Source organism: Callithrix jacchus, chromosome 6, assembly GCF_049354715.1.
Source record: "Callithrix jacchus isolate 240 chromosome 6, calJac240_pri, whole genome shotgun sequence".
NCBI classification, from domain to species: domain Eukaryota; kingdom Metazoa; phylum Chordata; class Mammalia; order Primates; family Cebidae; genus Callithrix; species Callithrix jacchus.
Window position 1 is genome coordinate 103,783,112 of NC_133507.1, and position 21,197 is coordinate 103,804,308.

General features: G+C 47.3%; 1 long non-coding RNA gene across 2 annotated transcripts in view; it reads right to left on the reverse strand.

Moving 5' to 3' along the window:
• Positions 1 to 15,918, reverse strand: part of LOC118154619 (uncharacterized) — a 29,285-nt gene extending 13,367 nt beyond the window's left edge. Inside the window, exons 1-2 of one of the 2 annotated variants that reach the window (XR_004744726.3) lie at positions 7,806 to 8,364; positions 6,205 to 6,292 (exon numbers count right to left, since the gene is read on the reverse strand). This is a non-coding gene — a long non-coding RNA (uncharacterized LOC118154619). Of the gene's footprint in view, positions 1 to 6,204; positions 6,293 to 7,805; positions 8,365 to 15,840 lie in introns of those variants that run through there. The other variant, XR_004744725.3, reaches the window with a different exon arrangement.
• Between the last annotated feature and the right edge of the window lie 5,279 nt (positions 15,919 to 21,197).

Below are 21,197 nucleotides of genomic sequence, written 5' to 3' on the forward strand. Positions count from 1 at the left end.
TCCACTCCCAAATGCGCTACTTGCACTGGCTCTCTTGTTCCTATTCTGCTTGCTTGCAGGCTGGAGCACACATGATCACACATGCGTGTACATTCGTGCCTGTCCATGGCAAGTATTCAAAAATGCTTGCTACTTTGTGGGTGGGGGTGAAGGGAATAGTATTTTATAATACTTTAGGCCCGGAATGTGCATCTCCTCTGTTTTCTGATCCTTCCAGGAGTAGGGTGGATTCCACCCCCTTTTTTGTAATCCCTCAGAAATGCTCCGGGCTCTCTGTGCACCCCAGGAGGTCTCCCCTGCTTCCAATGGCTCAAAGCAGAGCTTTGGCCCTCACCCACCTCCCTAGTTGATTTGGCCCTGTGACGATGTGGGGTGAGGAGCAGGGGAAACAGCTGGCCCTGGCTCCTGACACATACTCTGCTCCCATCTCAGCTGCCTGGCCCTGGCCCTGTCATCCCAGGAGACCCAGTAGTGAGTCGTCCTTGGCCCTTTAGGCCCCTTTCCCCGGCCTAGTGAGACACAAACCTGCCTCCCTTTCCTGAACAGCCTTCTCCTCTTTGGCAGTGGGAACCCACCCCCTACTCCCACTCCAGACCTATGCTCACACTCCAAGTCACCCCCAAGTGGCACCCTAGTCTGAGGTTCCTCCCTGAGCTTTCATAAGCATTGTGAATGCCCAATTCCTTGGTTGGCTGGGGAGGGCAAAGTTTACAGGGGCGGTGGGCCACAGATGGGGGCCTTCAGGCATCATTCAAATGGAGATGGGAGAGCATTCTGCCCAAGGGCAGGCCTATTTGGAGTGAGCAGGGCAGACTTGTGGCAGAGACTCTGTACTTACGTGTGCTCTCCAGGGGCCAGGTGACCCCTTCCCTCTGCTGCCTGTACCCAGGATTCAAACTCAGGCTGGTCTGATTCCCAAAACTGTGGGCCTGAGTTTTGGGAAAACTGAGAAAATTGGGCCTCGGAATAGGGATAAGGATGACGATGGAGGAAATTAAGCAAGGCCCCTCTGCCTGATCCCCTCCCTACTTTGGCTTTTGGGTTGGGAGAAGCTGCAGAGGTTGCAACCACTCTCTGCCCCCACATCTCCCTCTCCTGCTCTGTCCTCTGGGCTGGACCCTTCTGCTTGGCCCGTCAGGGCTCCCCATGTGTCCTCCACCAGCCAGCAATGGCCAGAGAGCCCAGCTGGCCCCAGCCTATCCCCTGCCCACCCCGGGTCCTGCTCAGAGGACAAGACTGAACTGATTCTGTCAGGAAAGGTTAGTCTTGTCTCAGGGCTGGCTGAATACGAAAGGACGAGACAAATGCATGCGGACAGCCTCGATCCAGAGCGCTAACTGTCAAGCATGCTGGCCGCCTCTCCGGGAAGATCACTCAGGCTCCCTGCATCCCATCTTAGCCATCTTGGGAAGGCTGGCCTGAGGCTCCAGAGAGATGATGGGAGATACCAGGTGCCTGCAAGCCAAGGGCCCTCCAGGGAAGCGCATCAGGACCCACTGCTTCCTGAGAGGGCAACAGCTGGCTCCTTCTCCTGCCCCAGGTGGAAACTGATCAAATACCTGATTCCAGGATGAATCCAGCAGCATGAACTCCTGCCTGGCCCCACGGTAACATCTGGCTGGGCTTTTGGACTTCAGTCAAGTAGATACAAGGAGGGCTGATGACTAGGTGAACACAAAAGAGCCTCCCTGTGCAAGGGTTCTAACTTATTTCCACACTCTTCCTGCACAGACAGGCTGGCAAGGCAGCCGGTAGCAGGCACAGCAGATGGAACGGCAGGAATGAAATCCACAAGACTCCAAGCCCCTCGCAGAGTGAGCTTGCCGTGGGCTACACCAGGAAGCTGAGCCCCTCACCCCAAGCCTGCCAGTGCCCACGTGGTGGTCATTCCCTTGTCACCAGACTTCCCACTGGCTTCTCTTGCTCCATTATTAAAAGCAAGAACCAAAAACTTCACCGAGGGGATGGAATCCCACTAACAAGCATGTCCATCCTTTGGGTCATCTTAGGAGCACAGAAAATCTGAGCATCTCCCACAGCACCAGGCAGAGCAGATTTCTTGTCAATTAGCTCAGCTGGTTGGAGGCTGCAGCCATGAACATGCTAGCCTCAGGGCCCTCACAACACAGATTGGTTAGGGCATGAATGGTAGTTTGGCTATTATTCCTACCTGAGACTCTGGCCCTACCTAGCCTCTAATGAGCTATGTGACTTTGGACAGGCACAAAAGTGTCTTTGCTACGGTTTGAAGGAGTCTCCCAAAGACCCCCAGTGTAACAGTGTTGAGAGGGGGGACCATTAAGAGGTACTTAGGTCATGAGGGCTTTGCCCTCTCGAATGGATTTGTCCTCATCAGAGGAGTGGGCTCATTATCATGAGAGTGGGCATGTTATAAAATTGAATGTGGCCCCCTCCCCTTTCTCCCTTCCCCTCATGTCAGGCTCCACCAGATATGGCCCTCCAGTCATGGACTTCCCGACCTCCAGAACCATGAGACAAATGAACTTATTTTTTCATAAATGACTCAGCCTGCAGGACTCTGTTACAGAATCACAAAATATGCTAAGACACCCCTGAGACTCACTGGTCACCTGTCTGTCAGCTTTGCCCCAAAGATGACTTGGGATAGCCAGCTTTCCTCAGATCACCTCCTACTGGCTCATTACGACCACCTGCTATGTGTCGGGTGTTGGGTTCTCAGAATAAAGTGAACAGGCTGGGGTGGTGGCTCACTCCCGTAATCCCAGCACCCTGGGAAGCTGAGGTGGGCAGGTCCCCTGAGGTCAGGAGTTCGAGACCAGTGTGGCCAACATGGTGAAACCCTGTCTCTGCTAAAAATACAAAAACTTACTGGGTGTGGCAGCAGGTGCCTATAATCCCAGCTACTCAGGAGGCTGAGGCAGGAGCATCGCTTGAACCCAGAAGGCGGAGGTTGCAGTGAGCTGAGATCGTCCCACTGCACTCTAGCCTGGGCAACAAGATCAAAACTCCGTGTCAAAGAAAAAAAAGAATAGTGAACAAAGCAGGCAAAAATACCTGCCCCGAGAAGGATCACATTCAGTGGATGTGCCCGTGTTCTTTCCTCTTTCCCAAGGTGCTCACAAATATCAACACTCCCCTGAACTCACCACTGTGAGTCACTTCTCAGTGTGACAATGTTGACCAGCCTCCACCTGCTGTGCAAGGCAGGCTTACACTGTAATGACCCTTCCAACCGGGTGCAGAAGGAAGGCCCACCATCAGCCCAGTGGCCAGCATACCAGTTAGATGGCCACTGTTGCCAGGCAGCTGTCTGCCAGCCTTTAGGCACTAGAGAGACCGGGGGCCTTTTCCGAGCCCTTTTAAAGAAGTGCTTCCTTTAGATATGGACTCTCAGGCCTGCTCAGGGAGGGGAGGGTGCTGCCCCACCCCAAGGCCTTCCCCCCATCCTTTCCTCTGGTGATCACCATGATAGCAATGTGGGAAGTAGAAAAGTTTCTCTTCAACGTTTTCTTTCTTGTTAAAGAATAAATCCTTCTTGCTTTTTGCTAATAACTCTCTGTGAAGCCCATCCTGAGTAGCTGTTAGACATGCTTACAGACACATGGTATATTCTTTACTTTAACCAAGATATCTGTGCTAGACGTGCTCACAGGCATGTCCCAGCTCACAGCCCATGCCCCTTCCTTATGTAGACTTCTCCATTGCTTTTACCTGTTTAGGAAAGTTTTAAGTTATTGACCAATTAGGTTTTAATTTAAATTGTGAGGTCTGGCTCCAAGCAATGGAGATCAGACACAGCAGTAAGGACAACCCGAAATGCATAAGGGATAAATATGTCTGCTTTTCCTGTATTCGCTATACTCTCATGTCAAGATGGCTGGCAAAGGTACCTTCCTGCAGGAAGTAAAAATTGCCTTGCTGAGAGATCCTTTGTCTCAGTGCTAATTTTTCTTTGTGGCACCAAGCATCTGTTTCCAACAGCAACAACCCCCAGCCTGAGGCCTTGGGTGATGCTTCCCTCAGGAAAACTGGCCAAACAATAGACAGCAGATACTTTCTCCCCTTTCCCACCCCTACAACACAGACCAGCAGCACAGCAGTTGACAAGATTTCATAAAGAACTAGAGGACAAGAAAACCGGGATTAAGGAGCCCTAGGTTCTAGGGTCTGGCTCACACAGAGTGGCTTTCTTCCCACCAACTTCTTAGCCTTTGCAAAGGTCCTGCCTGGCCCACCCAGCATCCTGGGCACTGGCCGAGTTCCACACCAAAACTACCAGACCCCGCCAGGTCCAGGCTCAAGAGAGAAAGCCAGACCTTCTCTCCATCCACCTACCTGAGTGAGGCCTGTCCTCAGTTTCCTGGCTCACAGATGGGGGACTCAACTGGGAGTCACTCCCTTCCTTGCTGCTGGACTTAGGCCTGGACACAGCAGCTCAATGCAACACAACCACGCCACAGCTGATCAGGGGAAGCTCAAGCAGCAGTTGAGGGGGCTGGGCTTTGGGGGTGCAGTGAGGGGACTGCTTCCCTTTAGCTGCTGTGGGTGAGGGGTGCAAGATAAATCTGAAGGTTCTAATGTCAGACCACAAGCTGAACTGAAGCCTAGCCTGAAGTGTTCCACCTGAGCCCCCACCTAAGTGGCTGAAGAGTTCTGTTTCCTCCAAGCCCACAGAGCTCCTGGGAGGGAAGCTTTAGTAGCTGTTTCCTTGGGAAGGCAAGTGTGTGTGCAATGTTTCCTAATAAAATGCAAAGGCTGGTGAAGGCACTCCAGCCCCCTCATTTAGCTCTGAGGTGTAATTAATACATAAATTAAGCTCCTGCAGACTCACAAATGTCCAAGAAAAAAAAAATGAAAAATATAATTAGTTTGCCCATCTGACTCCATCTGTCAGCTCTGAGCTCAATGCTCAACGTAGCAAATCTTGAGGGCTTTGGCCCTGCATTGGCTGGGCCGGGCGCTGCTCCTGCCCTGCCCCAGGGAAGTGGACCGTCCACAGCAGTTACCCAGAGCCCAGGCTCTGGACACAGCCTCCATGGCAGCAGGTGCTCTGGAGTATACGCACTGCAAGCCGGGAGCCTGGGCACTCAGCAGAGCAGCCAGGACCTCCTTTGTGGCTCTGGGAGCTGGCCAGGGATGGCGAGGGCACTCTGTGGAATTTCCATGTGCCTCTTGCGGCCATGTTCCTATCTGCCCAGAGCTGGAAGTAGGCAGCAGAGCCCTGAATGGGCTAAGACTCACCATCCCCCTCCAACCTGTCACCTCTGTCACTTACTATCTACAAGAGAAAGACTGCAAAGAGGAAGGGAGCTCAAGAGGAAAGCACCGAGGGGAAGAAAGGAGACAAGAGGGCACTGGGGGAGCCACTCACGCAGGAGTAGAATTAACAACCACCCACCCAGCTCCCTGTGACACACACTTACACACGCTTGTGTTACACCCACAGCTCCCACGCACATCCGGTCACTCAGTATTCTGCACTCTAGGGAAAAGACCAACAAATGGCTTGTCTTTCATCCCCCAGAATGATATCAGTAGATATCATAAAATTAATACATATTTGTTTCCGAAATGTTTAAATAAGACACAGGGTATGGCGTTAAATGTTCCCCCAAATACTTCTTCCCCTTACAAGCCTCAGTGGGGATCATCGTTAATAACTTTTGTCTCAGGAGCGGTGGCTCAGGCCTGTAATCCTGGCACTTAGAGAGGCTAAGGTGGGAGGATCCCTTGAGGACAGGAGGTCAAGACCAACCTAAGCAACACTGTGAGGCCCAGTTTCTAATAGAAAAAAGAACTGGAAATTTTAAAAAGAGGAATGAAAAAAAATGTTTAAATGATAATTTCGTGTGTATTCTTTTTTTCTTTTTTTCTTTGAGACGGAGTCTTGCTCTGTTGCCAGGCTGGAGTGCAGTGGTACAATCTCAGCTCACTGCAACCTCCACCTTCCAGATTCAAGAGATCCTCCTGCCTCAGCCTCCCGAATAGCTGGGACTACAGGTGCATGCTACCACACAAGCTAATTTTTGTATTTTTAGTAGAGACAGGGTTTTACCATGTTGGCCAGGATGGTCTCGATCTCTTGACCACATGATCCGCCCACCACAGCCTTCCAAAGTGCTGGGATTATAGGCATGAGCCACCACACCCAGCCTGGTGTGTGTTCTTTAAAGTACATTAATATTTGGTGCAATAAGTTTTGAAAGGGAGATTGTACTATACCTGTTGTTTGGCAACTGAGGTGCCCTCTCTCAGGCACCAGGTCACACACATTTCTTGAGTGTTCCACACTTAGGTTTTAAAAGTAAAACTATAATAAGAAAATAAACAAAGGTCAAAATGGGTTGAAAATAATTATTTATACAGTGAATTTTCTACTTTATCATACCAAGAAGATGACTTCTCTAATTATTCTTTTCTTTTCTTTTTTTTTATATAGAGTCTCACTCTGTCACCCAGGTTGGAGTGCTCAGCTCACTGCAATCTCTGCCTCCTGGGTTCAAGCAGTTCTCCTGCCTCAGCCTCCCAAGTGGCTGGGATTACAGGCGCCACCACATCAGGCCAAATTTTTTATTTTTAGTAGAGACAGGGTTTCACCATGTTGGCCAGGCTGGTTGCGAACGCCTGACCTCAGGTAATCTGCCTGCCTCAGCCTCCAGGCTGCTGGGATTACAGGAGTGAGCCACCGCGCACCTGGCCTCTAATTATTCTTTATATAGGACAGATTTATCTTCCTAACTCTATACTCACTTGACAAGAAAAAAAAAAAGAAAAGCAAGGAAGAACCCACGATATATAATGGTACATTTGAAAATGAAGCATTTGTATGTGCGCTCACGTGAGTACATATGTATGTATGTAATATATCCATATGCACGTGTATGCATAGACTATTTCTGGAAGAACTCACAAGGAACTAGTAACATTTGTTGCCTCCGGGAAACAGATTGGCGACTGGTAGAAGTTGACCGACTTCATTACAAACATATTTCGTAGTGTTTTAATTTTCTGTCGCGTCCATTATTACTTTTTTCCTTTAGAAAGGATTTTGGTTTTGTCTGTTTTGTCTGAAGAGGCAAATTTTAACAATAAAAACAAAATGACTGACACTCAGTTATAATCCCACCTCTCTGAATTACTCAGATCTACTGATTTACATGTAGATTAAATGCAAATGAGGGTGACACTAGGGTTGTTTATTTAGCAGCTCAACAATATGCCCAGTGCCCGGTTCCCTTCTACCCTTCGGCTTGCGAACTTTGTCCTTGGGCTTCCTAACCTCATTGCTGCAAGAGTCAGGCACATGATCAAAATAAGACAGTGCCCAGAGGCAGAACGAAGCCACCTCTTCCTTCCAATTTTTAGCAGAAAAATCTTTTCCCCAAAGCCCTCCTGCAGACTTAGCCCACTGGCCAGATTGACGTCACATGTCCCTGCCTGAGCCAATCACTGGCAAGGAAAAGGGACCCCTTTGGATGTCTTGGGGCAAGCAGAGCCCTTCAATGCTATCAGACCAACTACCCCTCTTGAAAACAATGACTGTATTCTTGTAACCACCTACCCTCAATTCAGAAACAAAATTCGAAGATAACAGAATGTACCGACAAATACACATTTCACAAAAGAATCAAAATGATGCCTCAGCTGTAATATAAAGCAGAAAGTAAAAGTAATCCAAGACAAAAGAACATGTCTTACAATAAGCAAAGGCTCAGGCAGCAGCTTCTACAGAACATAATGAAGTGGTGAGATGCTTGCCGCTGCCCATGGAAATGCCAAGGTTGCACCACCATACACATAGACAGACGCTGGAGATGACTCACCCAACATGAGGCCATTGCACTGACTGCATGATTTTCCAAAATGGTGAACAACTCTAGGTAAAGTTTCAAACAAAATGCAGTGCCACTTTCCCTTGATTTATACGGTAGGATAATTCCTAGGAAATTCAGAGCATATTTTAAAACATGCAAAAAGACACTCGGAGCTTATACAGCAAATGGAAGTTTTAGACTTAAAAATGATTTTCATCTACATAAAAGTAGATGAAACATCAGAAAGTCATGTGGGATATGGGGCCATTTCCTCTTAGGAAAAACCGTCTCACACATTGTAAGGTATTTAGCCTTCCTAGACCCTGTTTATTGAAAGATGATAGCAAGGGCCCTCCCCACAAAGTGTCAAAGCCCCACCAATTTCCGGAACACATTTAGGGAACGGTGCTGTCCCTTTCAAGAACTCCTGGCTTAGACTAACCCGCCTTTCCCAGTCAAGGTGACCTCAGAGCTGGGTGGTAACCTGAACACCATTCAGATTCTTGTAGGAAGCGTAGAAGGTGGTTCGAGGTTATAGGTAATCAACAGTCTGTTCACCACAGGAGCACTTGCACATATCTGTCTCTAGATTTTCCTATATATACATACTTTTAAATACATAAGGATATGTATTTAAAATATGGCCAGGCATGGTGACTCATACCTGTCATTCCAGCATTTTGAGAGACTGAAGTGGGAGGACCAGCTCACGCCCAAGAGCTCGACATCAGCCTGGGCAACACAGTGAGATCCCATCTCTACAAAAAATTAGCCAGGTGCAGTGGCATGTGCTGTGGTCCCAGCTACTGGAGATGCTGAAGTGGGAGGATCACCTAAGCCCTGGAGGTTGAGGCTGCAGGGAGACTGTGTCTCAAAAAAAAAAAGCAACTGATTTACTAGATGGGCAGAACTTCATGGCACATACATGGCTTCCTTTTTGTTTTTCTCCCATCACTGCCCCATCACTGTTTTTCAGTGCTGGTCAGTTAGCTCTCCTCTTCCAACCCCTGGATGACAGCTGGGGCTGTCCCATAACTTTTCAGTCACTTTGAGCTATGTCATAACTGTGGTCACATTTTCAAGCATGAGAGGTTCAGATTTGTCTCAATCAAAACTCAGTCTCACAAGAGCCACATTCCTCCTCAGTTCAGTGCCCACCCAGTGGTTAGGAAGAGGGGCGAGTCTGTTCTTTCACTCTTTTGCTGCAACCTTCCATCCAAGTTCGGGGTGGGGAAGAGTGGATTAGAGGATGGGGCAAAGTCTTAGAGGACTGGACATGGGGGATCCATCACACATATCCATTCTATCTTGGTCTCCAGGGTGGGTTTTGAGGAGCCCCCTCCCCAAGACGATCTCTGCACTCCACAGAGAATTCCTTGATGTGACTATGCACTCTCTGACTGGTCTTTTGTGGCATGCCCTCTCTGGTCCCCAGTGGTTCACCCCTCCCTGCTGGCCTTTCCCTGGGGAACCTCTCCTACCCAGCAGGTGGGTCTCCTGAGTGGGCTTCTTTCAAGATACCTGAAAGCCCAACTCCCGGGAGGTTCACTTGCTCCTAAGAAACTTGTGCATCTTTGCCTTGCCTAAGAGTGGAGAAGCAGCTTCCCACAATGGACCCTGTAATAGGAAAAAATCAAGGCGTTTTGCCTGCTCTCACACACTGCTCAACGCGAAACTAACACCAGATATGTTCTCACATACTAAGCAACTCTGTCGTGGACACCAGCTGGGGGTCTGCTAATTCAATTCAGTTCTGGTCCTGTCTACCTGGAGATAGCATCAGATCCCACAGGTTGATGGCTCAGTCCCATGAGACTGGCCCTCTTCAGATGCCAGTCTCAAGTGCAGGTTGTGTCTGTGCTTTGACCCATCGACTACATATTGGGGCTCCCTCAACCCCCTCGTTGGATGAGATTAATCTGCTAAAGCAGCTCATAAAACTCAGGGAAATGCTTTATTTGTGTTTACTGGTATATTAATAAAAGATGTAATAAAGAATACAGATAAACACAAGATGAGGAGATACGTAGGGTAAGGTCTAGAGGGCCAGCGGCTTCTCCCTGTGGTGTTGAAGTGCACCACCCTCCCAGAAAGCAGATGTGTTCTCCAACCTGAAAGCTCTCTGAACCTCGCATGTAGCTCAGCTTTCTTTTCTTTTTTTTTTTTTTTTTTTCTTTTTTTGAGACAGGGTCTCACTCTGTCACCGAGGCTGGAGTGCAGTGGTACGATCTCTGTTCACTGCAATCTCTACGTCTAGGGTTCAAGCAATTCTTATGCCTCAGCCTTCTGAGAAGCTGAGATTACAGGCACTCACCACCACGCCCGGCTAATTTTTCTGTTTTTAGTAGAGACAGGGTTTCACCATGCTTGCCAGGCTGTTCTCAAACTCCTGATCATAGGTGATCCACCTGCCTCGGTCTCCCAAAGGGCTGGGATTACAGACGTCTAGCTCAGGGATTTTTACAGAGGCTTCATCACACAGGCATGATTGATCTTTAACTTCATTTCCAGCCCCTTTCTCCTCTCCAGAGAATGAGGCATGGGGCTGAAAGCTCTAAGCTTCCAATCATGGCTTGGTCTTTCTGTTGATAAGCCCCATCCAGAAGCCCACCATGAGTTGCCTCACTAGAATAATAGATTCTCCTATCACCCAGGAAATTCCAAGGGCTTTGGGAGCTCTGTGTCAGAACAAAAACTAAATATTAGAACAAAAGGTTCTCCTAGCACCTCTATCTACAAGAATATTAGGAGCGCTATCTCAGGATAAGGACAGACTAAACATTGGAACAAAAGATTCTCCTCACACTTCTATCATTCAGGAAATTACAATTAAGCCTTGAACAATGCAAGGGTTAGGAGTGCCAACAATGGCCCAACTCCTGCCTCGAACACAGTTGAAAATTTGTGTATAACTTTGACTCCCCAAAGACTTAACTACTAGCCTACTGATGACCAGAATTCTTATGGATAACATAAACAGTTGATTAACAGATACATCATATATGTTTTATATACTGCATTCTTACAATAAAGTAAGCTAGAGAAAAGAAAACATTATTAAGAAAATCATAAGAGAAAACACATTTATAGTGCTCTACGGTATTTATCAATGCCATAAGTTTATACCATGTGTTTACAAGATGAATAATCCGTCTGAAACTCAGGCAACCTCAGCTGCAAACCTTAGTCTATGATACATATCGAGCAATTCAACTTCTTCCTGCAATGACATGACTTTACTCCTTGGGAGCTCTTCCAGCATCACTATGGCACTTCGTATGGCTTCCATGATGTTATTCAAGGTTTACAGTATTGCAGTAAACACCACGAAAATAAATGAGAACTGAGAGAGATCATTGTTTTTACTTCAATATGCAATCTATTGCTCACGTGGAGATGGTCAGCCTCTCATGGTGTTTTAACCAGATACTCACAACACTTGAGCTGACCACAATAGCAACAGGAGGTAGCTACAAAAATATTACAGTGCTACAGTACTTACACAGTGAGTTTTACGCAGTTATGATTGAATACGCCATCTTTACATTTGTTTACATTTCTCTCAACTACAAATGGTCCCATGCATAATCTGTTTGTGTGCATAAGTTTTGATACATTTTAACTTTTTATAATAGATTTGTGTATATTTCATAGTAGTAAATGATGAAATAGACTAGTAGCTAAACTAGTACCTATATGTATATTATGCATTCATGACATATCTAACTTTTTGTTGCTGCTTTTGATATTTCTGGGCTGCATGGGGCAGTGGCCTGATCATAGCTCACTGTAACCTGTAACTAAGTTTTTCAAATTGTCACAAATCTCAAAAAAAAAAAATCTAGTATATTTAGTGAAAACTACCCAAGTATAATTTGACCCTTGCAGTTCAACCCTGTGTTGTTCAAGGGTCAACCTTACAAGGATTTTGGGAACTCTGTGCTGGAAACTGCGGACAGACACCAATGTGTCTATTTTGTGTTATTTCAAGTGCATTTGCTTAAGCCTGTAATCCCAGCACTTTGGGAGGCTGAAGCAGGAGAACTGCTTGAGGCCAGGTGTTTGAGACCAGCTTGGACAACCAAGAGAGATCCTGTCTCTACCCAAAAACACCCCAAAATTCATATTCTCCCTCCTCAGTTGACCTCACAGATGCTCCAAATCAGTCACCTACCTTGAGAATTCTTTATTTATTTATTTAGTTATTTTTAAGGACAGGATTTCACCATGTTGGCCAGGCTGGTCTTGAACTCCTGACCTCAGGTGATCCACCCACCTTGGCTCCCCAAAGTGCTGAGATTACAGGCGTGAGCCACCGCGCCTGGCCGAGAATTCTTTATAAAACAAAAGCCCATCTTGAATCCCATCTCACACTCTCAGGGACCCTTGTCACATTATTTCCCTAATTTTCTTTCTCTCTCTCTCTCTCTCTCTCTCTCTCTCTCTCTTTCTTTCTTTTCTTTCCTTCTTTTTTCTTTCTTTCTCTTTTGACAGAGTTTCGCTCTGTCTCCCAGGCTGTAGTGCAGTGGTGCAATCTCAGCTCACTGCAACCTCTGCCTTCCAGGTTCAAGCAAATTCTCCTGTCTCAACCTCCCAACTAGCTGGGACTACAGGTGCATGCCACCATACCTGGCTAATTTTTGTATTTTTTTTTTTTAGTAGAGATGAGTTTTCACCATGTTGGTCAGGCTGGTCTGGAACTTCTGACCTCAGATGATCCACCTGCCTCAGCCTCCCAAAATGCTGGGATTACAGGTGTGAGCCACTGCGCCTGGCCTCCCAATTTTCTCACTGGCTGTCACTCTGGTGCCCTGGGGACTAGCATTCAGCTAAGGGATAGATGCCAGCTGCTCTATCAGTGCTATGGTTTGAACGTTTGTGTGCCCTCCACAATTCATGTAGAAATGTAATCCCCAATGCCAACAGTATTGAGGGGTGGGACCCTTAGGAGGCAATGAGGCCACAAGGCTCTGCAGTCATGAATAGATTAGTGCCTTATAAAAGGGTTTGAGTGGCTGAGCCCCACCTTCCATCCTTCCACCATGTGAGGACACAGCATTTGTCCCCTCCAGACGATACAGCACGGGTGCCATCTTACAAGCAGTAAGCAGCCCTCACCAGACACAAACCCGCCAGTGCCTTGATCTTGGACTTCCAGCCTCCAGAACTGTGAGAAATAACTTTCCATTATTTATGAATTACCAGTATCAAGTGTTTTGTTATAGTGGCACAAACATACTAAGACATGTAGGTACCCACACTCCATGAGCCATTTTCTTGGAGCCCCTTTGCTTGGCCTGGGCATGACCCTCTATGCTGTCCTCCATGAAGAAAAAGGATAAACCAACAAACTCTATAAATTAACTTCAGTGAATCTCTTATGTTTCTAATCTTCTGCTTTTACAGCTTTGGAAATAAAGAAAGATTAGGAAACAACATAAAAAGCTAACATTCTTTTACTTGACCCACATTCCCAATCAGTACCTCTTCTCTCGAAACTTGGTGTGTGTAAATCCAATACTTTTTAATGTGTGTGTGTGTGTGTGTGTGTGTGTGTGTGTGTGTGTGTGTTCGGAAAACACTTGCTATTAGGTTTGGTGGTTTTATTATTAACGTAAATGATTTCTTGCTGTACATATTATTCTGCAAGTTGGTTTTCCCACGTAATGTGTTGGACATCTTTTAGGCCCCATTTCACACTCTTAGCCCACCTTTTGCACAAGAATTGCTGTGGCAACCAGCTGCCCCTCAATGTAGCCTGACAGGTTCACTTCAGCTGCACCAGGTATGTCTTTCTTTCCACCCCAGGCATCCCGATATACAGGTAAATCTTAAAGTGCCAGGGAGTCAATCCTCCCTGGAGCAATCCTTGCCCGATAGGAGAAGGAAGCCAATGAATAAATATGCCACCCTTCCAAGATCTTGGACCCTCCATCTAAAGTATACTCTACATGGTTTCTCTGGGATTCCCCATAAATTGAGTCCCGACTGCCCACAGCAATGGCCAGTGTTCAAAGAACAACCCTTAGCCAAATTAAATTTAACACAGTTTAGTTGAGCAAAGGACAATTAGATAATAAAGCAGCCTCCTGAGCCAGAGCAGGTTTAGACAGACTCTGGTGGAAGATTTAGGGATGGAAAAAGGAAAGTGATGCACAGAAAAGAGTCATGAGGTTCAGAAACAGCTGGATGGGTTGCAGCTTGTCATTTGCCTTATTTGAACACAGTTTGAAGAGTTGGTCACTTTTGGTTGTCCAAAACTCAGTGATTGACACAAAAGTAGGATACAGTCTGTTTACACTTCCCTGTAGGTTATAGTTCACTATGCACAGAGAAACCTTTAGGCTGAACTTAAAGTATGTAAGGAGGAAGCTTCAAGCTGCTTGTTGTTGTTGTTTCTGAGATGGAGTTTTCCTCTTGTTGCTCAGGCTGGACTACAGTGGCGTGATCTCAGCTCACTGCAACCTCCGCCTCCTAGGTTCAAGTAATTCTCCTGCCTCAGCCTCCTGAGTAGCTGGGAAACCAGGTGTACACCACCACGCCTGGCTATTTTCATACATTTAGTAGAGATGGGGTTTCATCATGTTGGCCAGGCTGGTCTTGAACTCCTGACCTCAGGTCTCCCTCAGAACACCGGCCTCAGTCTCCCAAAGTGCTGGGATTACAGGCAGGAGCCATCATGCCTGGCTATCAAATTGATTTAACACTAGCTTAACACATAGCTGGATGGGCTTTTCCTACCTCCTTGTTTAACTGTTCCCAGTCCTCCAACTCTTGATTCCTAGATTTATGGCCCCAAATATATGACTCAAATGCAGTCCCTTTGCCTCAGGTTTTTGGTGGAATCTAAGCTAAAACACTAAATTAAAAATATTGTTAAAAATAAGTTTATGTTTGTCATTATTGATCTACTTGGAGTGGTCCTCAAAATGTGGTCCAGAGAGTCAGTCCCTGAGGCCATTTCTGGGAATCCACAAAGTCAAAATTATTTCCATAGTCACATTAAGGAGGTATGGTGTTTTCAAGAAATCACATTACCTGTAAACGTGCAATATAGTCACATATGTGTGAAAAAAACATAGTCATTTTTCACAAAAATGTTACCTGCATTAACATAAATATTTTGAGCTGTAATGGGCTTGTTTTTGTTATTTTCACATAAAAATTCTTTAAGTTTCTCAGTTTTAACTTCTAACACTGTAAATATCAGTAGATACAACCCATGTAAAAAAAGCTTTTTGGGGTCCTGAATAATTTTAGAGCAAAAGGGTGCCAAGACCAAAAATTTGACAGCTATTAATTGAGTTCATTGCTTTTAACTTCTGGGTCCAATGCATACCTTTTTATGATTATTATTTTTTGCAGAGACAGGGCCTTGCTGTGTTGCCCAGGCTGCTCTCACACTCCCAGGCTCAAACAATTCTCCCATCTTAGCCTCCTGAGCTGCTGAGATTACAGACATGAGCCACAGTGCCCTGCCTTTTCAAGTCTAATTATGTATTTTTTATCTCTCACATTTTTCCTGGTTTTTTTTTTTTCTGATTATGGCCCAAAAGGGGAAGATTTCTGCCCTTGCTCATTCTACTATCTCGAAACTACTTATTTTCAGACTCTCTAGTTCTGGGACAAAGGTCCCCTGCCACATCAAGCGGCCACAGGAAAGCTTGGGCCGGTGATGTCCCCTTCCTTCTGCCTAAATGTTCACCTGGAGGCAGCAGGTTCCATACGTGAAGGATGCAGGCAAGGATGGGCAGAGGCAGGCTGGTCAGTTTCCAGGGCACACTTTTGGGGTTGACAAGGGACAAAAAGGTGACAGTGTCTCAGGAGGACACCAACGATGGACAAAAACTTCTGCTTTTAAGGTGGCAGTAGGAGGCACTTAATGGAAAAATAGAAACCAATCAAGCTACCTCTGCCACCAATGAAAATGAATTATTATTTATTCAACAAAATATAGGCTTTTTAAGAAAAACAACAGCAAAGCTCAACCCACTTGCTGAGTTCTGTTGAGGTGTAACAGCATCAGCTCTGAGTGTCAACTTACCTGGGTAAGGTGGTTGCACGCCCTGGGGCCACATACGCCTTCCCTGCTGCTGGCCAGCTAGGTGACCTTGAGCAAGTCACCCACCCTTCTGAACTTCATCTATTTGGAATATAGGGACATTATTACCTCACAGCTTGTAATGAGGCCTTAGAGTCCACATATTAATTGTTCAGAACACAGTTCAAAAAATCTAAAACTTCTGGTGGGGCACAGTGATTCACACCTATAAGCCCTGCACTTTGAGAGGCTGAAGCAGGAGGGTAGCTTCAGCCTAGGAGTTTGAGACCAGCCTGGACAAGATAGAGAGGCTCCATCTCTACAGAAGATACAAAAATTAGCCAGGAGTGGTAGCACATGCTTGTAGTCCCAGCTTCTCAGGAGGCTAAGGTGGGAGGATTGATTGAGCCCAAGAGTTTGAGGCTGCAGTGAGCTATGATCACACCACTGCACTCCAGCCTGGGTGACAGAGAGAGACCCTGTCACCAAGAGAAAAAGAGAGAGAGAGGTGGCTTCAGTGGGTAGAATAGCACAGATCCACTGTTGCGTTAGCAACATCAGGGCCATTGCTTCAGCAGCCTGGAACTAAAGAGGAAGAAAGCAACAAGCTTCAGGAGATGGAAGGAAGGAAGGAAGGAAGGAAGGAAGGAAGGAAGGAAGGAAGGAAGGAAGGAAGGAGGGAGGGAGGGAGGGAGGGAGGGAGGGAGGGAGGGAGGGAGGGAGGGAGGGAGGAAGGAGAAAGGGAAGGAGGAAAAGAAAGGGAGGCAGGCAGATTTTTACTGAGGCTACCCCTCTATTCCCCTGGGTGGAACAGGCACTTATTTTGTGGGGGTGGCTGTGGACACCCCAGCACTGGCCATAGTCCATGAGAAACCAAGGGAAAATGTAGGGTCTGAGAACAATTTGTGTGTTAATGGGAAAGGAGCAGGGCAGTATGGTCCTATGGTAAGGTTTCCACTAAGAAGCAGACAGCATTCAGTAGCACCTACCATGAGCCACAGATGCTGACTAGATGTGTTCCAGCAGCTCACAAGAGGGCGCCACTACAGCCCGATGACTCCAGCATAGCTTTCTCTGTCCTTTCATCTCACTAACCTATATAAGGCCACTAATGTGTGTGCACAAGCATATTGCTTTTATTTTTTAGTTACATGACCAGTGATATGTTTTAATAGATGTGAAATGCAGATGGGGTGAGGAAAAACTGACTCTGTAAAAATTCCTCCTTTCCCTTTTACTGGCTGGCTTACTCAACTTGCATCTCTATCTTCTAGTAAATTGTTTTGCTCTCAATGTTTAACAACAAAAAAAATAATAATACTTCCTTATCATGTTTGGAGAATTGCAACGGTTTTCATTTTTTGTAAAACCAAGGACACTGTTATAATTCCTTTTGCATGTAGCTGTTTCATGTAGGATGATTTGTCTTTAGGGAGGGATACAGCACTTTAAATAGAGAGTTTTCCCTTCAAGTCAAGCATTCAGTTATTTAAAGAAAGTTATTGATTCTGGGCATTTGGTTCTGTGGCTCTGGGGGGAGGCCCAGGCACCTGTATTTTGAACAAGTGACTTAAGCCAGTGCAATGCCATAGACACCCACAAGCCTTTGGGACATGTACTCCTCTACAGTGGAGAAACTGAGGTGCAATCTCACATGTTTGGCTGAACTTGGGAGGCTTCATTTTGGGGTGCCATAACTTGTTTTTTTTAGAGAAATAGAAAATGTTTTAAACACCAGCAGGCACCTAATACAGCTTGCAGACAAGAAGTCATGAGGAAAGGTGAAAGCGCAGCTTCTGCTTTGATGCATTGTGCAATCCTGGGTAGGGAGGGTGCAGAATGGAAGCTTAGGCTGAATGCCTGTGGGGTGGGGGTTGGCGCTGAGGTCAGAGTCCAGGCCTGAAGCTGCAGAGGGGCACATCTGATTGGCATTTTGATTCAATGCTACGGATTTTTTGCTAAAGGATTTGCGAGGATAGGGAAGGGGTGGCTCCTTCCATCCTCCCCTCACCCCCTCCACCAGAAAACCAGTTCTTCACCCCAGAGTTCTGTCTTGGATAATCATCACTCCAACCTTCTGCCCATCAGGGCCCAAGGAGGAGCTTGGTTTGGTGGTGGGTGTGCTGAGGTTGAATGGGAGGATATAAATTGCAGAGGCCAAGACATGGGGGGATGCTCTTGCAGGCAAAAGCATGTGGTCCTCACACATTCCCCCTCCTCCAGTGTCCCACTGCCTGAGGACCAGCCTCATCATCTCCAACCCTGGCAGGACCTGGATGCTCCCCTGTCTTCCTGTCTTCCCTCCCCTCCTGCCCCAGAGAACATTCAGGGTCTTTTTCCTCTCTCTGTTCAGGAGACAAAGGTTTTTCCACTGTCATGGATAATTTTGAGCTCTTTTCAAGTGTAAGTTTCTCAGCAGCCCTAAGCCTGATGTCATTCCTTGCCTGGCTGGCAGATTACTCAGAGAGCAGGATGCCGACAATAGCCCCGGGAACAATTCTACTCCTTCCAGGCAGGTATCCATCTTCCAATTATTTCTTTATCCTATTTACTTAATGACCAAATCTAGTGTCATCCCATGTTTCACAGCCATGAGCAGACCCATGATGAGGGGAAATGGTTCATGCCACTGCCAATGCGGGGCCCCGCCTCCCCAAGCCTGGAGGGTCCCAGGAGGCTTTCAGACTCTCCCCTCCATGCGCCTGGGCATGGGCCACTGCCTCCAGCAGAAACTTTCCCCTTCCCACATTCAAATCTGCCCTGTGCACTCCTGAGCTTCCCCCTTGGTAGCAGACCCAACATAGTGGCCCCTGCCTTACAAAGCCCTTCTCCCTCCGGCCCCTTTCCCTCACCTGCATGGGGCTTTTCCCTGCAGTCACACCTGTTGCAGGTGTCTGATACTCCCCAGAGCAAGCTGAAAAATGCTGTGCCAAGCACTTTCCTGAGTATTGTGTCCTTTAGTCCCTGCAGCAACCACAGAGACCAGAGAGGTTAAAGGACTCCTCTGAGGCCACACAGGATTTACAGCCCAAACCCAGATCAGATTGTAAAACTTGCACTCTCAATGACTGCCCTAGCCAACCCCATGAGGTCACCAGGGGCCTCCCAGAGCCAAGGACAATGGCTTCATTTGTCCTCAGCATCCTTGATCTGCAGGCAATATTTGAAGCCACTTCCCTCCCTGTCTCACACCTTCCTGACCTCCTCAGCTTTCCTCCCTGGTCTCTCTTGCCGTCTCCCCACACCTCCAATTGTATCTTCAGCCTTCCTCTCCTCTCACTCCACATTTTCCAGTTGGATTCCTATGGTTTTCACTCTTATCTCTATCCCTACACATGCCAAATCTGTGTGTCCAGCTGTCCCTAACTTCTCAGCTACACGTGTGTTTGCAAAGGTTTCACCATCCTCCCCACACTCCCTCTACCAGAGGCTGCACCATAGATCACTGGGCCTCAGTCTTCCTGCCCTCTCAGCTGGAGGCTTTAGGGTCAGGTTTGCCTCCTGCCGCCCTCCCGGATCCTGCGCTGCTGGAATCAGCTGCCCAGACTTCTCTCCTTGTGCATTCATGTCCTCACTGAAGCTTAGGAGGTGTCCTTTAGAGTGCCTCGAGAGTGCATGATTGCACCTCTCTAAGAGCCTACAGACACCTGATGGATACATGTCCTGGAGCCCTTCACACAAGTCCAGCCCTCTGTGTTAGCTAGCCAGTCAAGCAGGTACACACAGGGCTAGCACTGCCGCAGCGCAGAATCCGCCTTCCCCTGGAAGCCGCTCCTTGTATCCAGGCACTTTCTCCTCTGGACTACCCTTGCATTCCGTCATTCTATGCTAGGTGCTGGAGACAGTGGGCCCCTGCCCTCAAGAAGTTCTCCAGTTTTATTGGTGGGAGCAAACAAGTCAACAGACAGACATGGAGAAAATGCATCAGGACGGGTTTGCATGCAGGGAGTTGTCACGTGCAAAGGAATGACAGAGCGAAAGTGGGCAGAGGTAGAAGTTAAACCAATGTGCAGCCCAAATGGAGGTCTCAGAAGAACCCATCAGAAGCTCTGAAATGATGGTCTTTCAGAGTTGTATCAAATGGAGGCAAGAGGACGGGTCTCTACCCCAGTCCCATCCACTAGAATGTGGGCTGCTCCCAGAGAGGGCGTGAGTGAGCTTGAGCAATATGTCTGCCTTCACTGGAAGGCAATTCCCAGAGAGGGTTGTAGCCATCGCAGCAGCCAGGGATATGAGTGCCTGTGTGCAGATGGGGACCTGGGCAACATGTCACAGTGTTTATGACAGCACAGACAGGGATCCCCAAAGTCGTGACTGGCCAAGTCAAAGATGAGGGAAGTAATGAGACTTCCCCCAAATAGAAAGTAATCAAATCTTCCTATTTCACCTGGGTATTGACCTACATGTAGGTGTTTTTCAAGTAAACAACCTTTAGTTCCTTCGGCTCCTCCTCATACAAATACGCCAGCAATGGCTAATATTATCTCTGCAATTGCTGCGTGCCAAGCTGTGTGCTTAGCTCTTCACATTCTAGCTTACTTAATCTTCACAATAACCCTACGAATTAAGTAATACTGGCCAGGCACAGTGGCTCATGCCTGTAATCTCAGCACTGGGAGGCCAAGGCAGATGGATAACTTGAGGTCAGGAGTTCAAGACCATCCTGGCCAACATGGTGAAACCCTATCTCTACTAAAAATACAAAAACTAGCTGGGTGTGGTGGTGTGTGCCTCTAATCCCAGCTACTTGGGAGGCTGAGACAGGAGAATTGCTTGAACCTGGGAGGCAGATGTTGCAGTGAGCCGACATCACGCCACTGCACTCCAGCCTGGGCAACAGAGAGAGACTCCATCAGAGAAAGAAAGAAAGAATAAAACTATTGCCCCCATCTTACATAAATGGAGCATGAGGCTTAAAGAGGTAAAATGGCTTGCCCAAGATGACACAGCAAGTAAAAAGCTTTCTCTACCCTTTCTTCTCCCTGGCACACCTTTCACCCTGCAAAACTCAGTGCCTACCTTACTTATTCCATCAAGCCTTCCTCATTTCCCTCAGGAAGACCAAGTCCCCGTCCTGGCCTCTAGAGAACAAGCTGCTCTGGGCCACACACCTTGGCTTCCGGTCCCTTCACCATCCTGGACAAGGTCACCTAGGAGGCTCCATCCAGATTGTGAATGTCCCTCTTTAACTACAGCCCCCAGTAAACCCACAACCTCAGGGACATATGGCCTTGGAGGGTTAAGTGGGATTTCATTTCCCTGATTCTGAACCTGGGCTTTGCTAGCACGCCTCTCCCACTACGATGGCGTTCGCTTAAGGCAGCTCAGCCCCATCAGGGTCTCCCTGAGTTTGTGGTCAG